Source organism: Triticum dicoccoides, chromosome 7A (genome assembly GCF_002162155.2).
Source record: "Triticum dicoccoides isolate Atlit2015 ecotype Zavitan chromosome 7A, WEW_v2.0, whole genome shotgun sequence".
Classification (NCBI taxonomy): domain Eukaryota; kingdom Viridiplantae; phylum Streptophyta; class Magnoliopsida; order Poales; family Poaceae; genus Triticum; species Triticum dicoccoides.
This window is the reverse complement of record NC_041392.1, coordinates 46706230-46711780: the sequence shown is the minus strand read 5'-3', so window position 1 is coordinate 46711780 and position 5551 is coordinate 46706230.

Here is a 5551-nt window from a genome sequence, read left to right as displayed (position 1 = left end):
ACAAATGTCGTTCGTGGTGTTCTAGAGGGAAACAACCGCCACACCACCATGGCAAACAAAGTGGTCAACATGGGATTTTAAGACAGTGGCCAACTCGGCCGGCAACAAGCCTGACCTTCCTCCGAGATCATCCCAAATATGATACCAACTGTCACACCCCTTGCCATCGAGAGATCGTGACATGAGCCAACACACATAGCTGCACAAATTTTGAATTAAATCAAGAACGGAGAGTAGAATAAAAATGCAAGAGGTAGAACGAACAAGTTTTTCCCCTTCATTTCTTTTCTGCACTGTTCTTTTGTACGTACGACCTAGTCATGTGCCAAGATCGGCTTACAGTTGGACCCCAATTGAACACCCTTACAGTGTTATAGGTTTCGCAGCGCCCATGTTCCTCCTTGCATAGTACGCCAAGGTTTTTCCCCTCATCTTGCATTAGGATTTCGATGCCTCGCCATGAGGTCGCTAACTGCTTTCTTCCCGAGGAAGCCTCGCATAGTACAACATGTTTTTTTGTCAGTTTATCCTTGCCCCTTTCAGATCGTTCGTGTCTTCATGTCATTACTGTAATCGCCTACTTTGCCGAGTTTCAAGGGAACTCAGCAGCGCATTTGCCGAGTTCCACCCTCGACGAACGGACTCGGTTGACTGGGTCAACAATCATTAATATTGTCGAGTTCTTTTTATCGGGAGCTCGGCAAAATGTCATATAACTACTGCCGAGTATGTAAAAGGTAGAACTCGTCAAACTGAGGGTGACAGACGGGATATACCGTTAATGGTGATGCCACGTGACACGCATGCTTGCAAAGTTCTTTTTGTCGCCGAGTTTCTTTTAGGCACTGGGAAATGATGATGTTTGCCGAGTTGTTCAATACTACCGAGTTTTATTATTGGTGTACACAACATATGTCCTCCACCACCGATCTCCCGATAAAAGAAACTCGACAAACCTTGAGAACTTGGCAAACACAATTCCAGTAGTGTGTCTAGACTGTTGGATATTTCGAACTACTCCCTCCGCCCAAAAATACTTGTCGCTCAAACAGAACCACACTGAAGTAGCAGCATTTTAGATTAAAAAGGAGTCAAATACACCACCGATGCTTAAACTTGGCGAGGAAAATCACTTTAGTATCAAAACTAGCGGCATACATTAAACTGGTGCCACAACTTGGCTCATCGTGCAAATAAGATGTAAAACTCGTTTGTATATGCATGTGGCACTGCCGAGGCATGACAGTGTGACGTGGGGGCTCATTTTCAGTATCGGGCGATGTAGACCAGGTGTGTGGCATGTTTTTTTTGCAAAAACACCCCTGACTTTTATTTTTCATGCAAAAAGAAAACCTGACAGTTGCGGGACCCGCCTGTCAGCGAAAACGCACAAGTTTTGTTAGAATGAAAAATTACATGCTTGAGGAATCAAACCGCGACCAAAAGCAAATTGATGCTAGAGGTAACCACTTGTTATCCCGTGTATCTGAGCTAATTGATCCTGCATCGGGGGAGTGGGATAGGCAGCTTGTGTACCAAACTTTTTGTCATGTTGATGCCCAGAGAATACTTGCTATCCCACTGCCTATATATGAAATGTCAGACTTCTTGGCATGGAGCTTGACAAAGACAGGGGGTTTCTCGGTAAGATCTGCATATCATGCTGTTTGGGAGGCCCAGTTTGGTCACCATCTGCAGGCTGGCTGTAGCTCATCAGCGCCTAAAACCACTTGGAAATCTCTTTGGGGGCTGAATTGTCCTGCAAAAATTAAAATTTTTGTTTGGAGAGTGATCCACAGCGCTATTCCATGCCGGGCGTTACTGGCGGATAGACATATCAAGATAAAAGCCCATTGTCCCTCTTGCAACCTAGGCCCTGAGATCATTCGACACTTGTTGTTTGAGTGCCCAGTCGCCACCGAGGTTTGGAAGCTGCTTGGATTGCATGAGGTAATCACTAAAGCCCTGGTTTTGGACAGATCTGGGGAAGTAACTTTAGAATTCCTTCTCAATCTTCCAGATAATCATATCCATGTGTTGGGATTCCCCAAATTCAGAGAAACAATTGCCACTTGCTGCTGGTTTTTGTGGTGGGAAAGAAGAAAGCTAACACACGGAGGAGTAAAGCTTAATGCTTCACAGATCAGTGTAGCGGTGAGATCACTTGCTGCTAACTATATTAATGCTTATTCTCCAAAACCAAAGATCCGACAGGCTGGCTGGATGAGGCCGAGGAATGGGTACGTCAAGCTGAATGTGGATGCGGGGTTCGACCATGATTCGCTGGAGGGATCTGTGGGGGCTATCATTAGAGACCACAATGGTAATTTCGTGGCAGCGGCCAATGAAAAACTGAACATATGCTATGATGCAATTACCGCAGAAGCAATTGCAGTAAGGTTTGGCTTGAATCTAGCCCGTGCCGCTGGATGCAACAAGATCGAGTTAAATTCGGATAGTCTTGAGGTCATCAACGTGCTTAAGAAGGGAGTTCTTCTTCGGTTGCCAGTGCCATCTTTGATGACTATTTTTTTATGTCCTTAGATTTTACTCATATCATCTTTGAACACTGCTGTAGAGATAACAATAAAATAGCTCATGAGTTAGCTAGAGTAGTTAAATTCAATCCTCCTGGTGTTTGGCTGGATACAGCCCCGGGGACGGTTATCCCCCTGATTGTTTCTGATGCTACTATTGTAGCTAATTAATAAAGGAGGTGTTGAATGTTAAAAAAAAACCACCACGATAACGCTCGATGTCCTATAAGCATACTCAGTTCTTATATTAAGGACATAAATTAAGAGTTTTAATTCCAACAAAAAAATATGCGGTCATGAGGGTTCAAACACGGGACCCGAGGCACACAAAGCTGACGGACCTGCCACCCCAACAAAGGCATTTTAGTATCTACATCGGATTGTTACTTTTTATGTCTACAACCGACCGCGCCCATGGGCGAAAATAGACTGCCGTTAGTGCGGCCCATTTTCAACATGTGTTTTGTTTTTCTTCTATTTTGGAAAATTTTAAAAAGAATACGATAATCCTAATTATAAATAACACATATAATTGTACATACATCTTCATTTGAGAATCTGCAGATGACACATTAGGTTCATTTTTTTTCCCATACATATATTTGTTTTTATTTAATTTATTTTTCAAAACACACAAACTTTATCAAAACACATACAAACTTTTAAAGCAAAATTAAAAAAAATCTAGCATGAAATTTTTATATACTAATGAATATTTTATTTAAAAACTTGTAAAATTTTGAACTTACAAGTATATATATAATTACTTTAGTATTTCTATCTTATATGCAAACACTTTTTAAATTTATACAAACATTTGTATAAGTGGTAATCGAATTTTATGGATTTTTGTTAAATTAATAGGTGGGCATTTTTTGGAATTAGATGAGCATATTTTTGTGTAACTTATTTTATTTGTATGTATATTATTTGTAATTAGTATTTCAATATTTTTCACAAATTTCTTAAAATGAAAAAACACAGTGTGTTTTAGCCCATGAGTGCGGTGTATTAGTGAGAAAATGGATAAAAATCGCAACAAGGATCAAATGAATGTGGATGCAGTGGCCAGCTCATCTTGTTTTTTGCCCAAGTCGCAGGTTCAAACCCCCACGGCAGCATTTTTTTGGAATTATTAAAATTCTTAATTTATGTTGTTTATGGAAAAAATATATAAGAAATGTGTATCCACCTAGGTCATCAAATGGTATCGATGTAGGGTAACTAGCCGAGCGAGCGGGATGACTCGAAGTCGCCAGTCTCAATCTTCAAGGGTGCAATTTTTCATTCTAATGTAAAATTTGTGATGTTTCCCTAACAGGTTGGTCCCGTGCCTGTCATGGTTTTTCCCTTGCGGGAAAAAGATTCGAGGGTGTTTTTGCAAAAATAACACGCCACAACCCTAGTTTACACCGGGAGGTCACTGACAATGGGCCCCACGCCACGCTGTCACGTCTCGTCAGCTCCGCATGCATATTCGAACGAGTTCTGCACCGTATTTGCACACCCAAGCCTAGTTGTGACACCAGTTCAATGTATGCCACAAGTTTTGTCACTAAAGTGATTTTCTTTTTATCAAGTTTAAGCATCGGTGGTGTAATTGACCCATTCAAAAGTTTCGTAGTCATACATATATGTGTTGGTGTCGTCGAGGGTGGAGCCAAAAAATTTTAGCCATTGGGTTCACTCATTGACTTGGTGTCATGATTTGATACAAATTAACTATGTGTAAAATCTCATAATCAACATCTTACAACAAGAGTACGTATAGCACTAAAAGATAACATCACGAATAAAGGCACGAAGTACCGCATTTAATGCACTTTGCCTACGGCCCATGGGTGGCCTTGAATTATCAGAGCATCTCTAGTGGCTTGTGCAAATGGTGGTCTATACCAAATTTAGACTACCACATGCCAAAAAACGTCTTCAATGGCTTGTCTATTGCGTTGTGTAAAATTTAGACAATGTTCAAACTAGCTACCAGTCGTCCACATTTGGACAACCAAGCCACAATGTCTAAACCAAAAATGTTGGCTCATGAGCTCAGCCATTCACCAATTCGGAGCAATTGGAGGATGTCGGCAGGGAGGCGGTCGCGCCGGCGCTGGACACGGAGGTCGTTGCGCCTGGACCGCCGCCTCATCAGGGTTGAACCTGTTGCTATTGTTTATTTCTCGTAAATTATATAGGGTGTTGCTAGTGTTGAACCTAAAATAATTTCGCGGCTGGTTTATTTTCTCCTTTATATGTCTTGCGGATGAAAAAAAAAATGAGAACAACTCAGAAATGAGCAACATAAGATTTTTAAAAAATATAGCTGCTATAAGATATTATTAAAATATATGAAAGAGAATATAGACATCATGTATATAGACAATCCGCTGGAAAACTTAGGTTGTCTAAAAGAAAATCTTTTTACACCATTGTGTATATGTAGATATAGTGTTGGGGAACGTAGTAATTTCAAAAAAATTCCTACGCACACGCAAGATCATGGTGATGCATAGCAACGAGAGGGGAGAGTATGATCTACGTACCCTTGTAGATCGCAACGGAAGCGTTGACACAACGTAGAGGAAGTAGTCGTATGTCTTCTTCCCGATCCGACCGATCCAAGCACCGTTACTCCCGCACCTCCGAGTTCTTAGCACACGTACAGCTCGATGACGTTCCCCGGGCTCTGATCCAGCAAAGCTTCGGGGATGAGTTCCGTCAGCACAACGGCGTGGCGACGATGATGATGTTCTACCGACGCAGGGCTTCGCCTAAGCACTACAACGATATGACCGAGGTGGAATATGGTGGCAGGAGGCACTGCACACGACTAAGGAACGATCACGAGGATCAACTTGTGTGTCCTAGGGTGCCCCCTTGCCTCAGTATATAAAGGATCCAAGGGGGGGGGGGTGCGGCCGGCCAGGAGGAGGCGCGCAGGAGGAGTCCTACTCCTACCGGGAGTAGGACTCCCCTCCCGTTCCTTGTCCAACTAGGAAAGGTGGAGGGAGAATAGG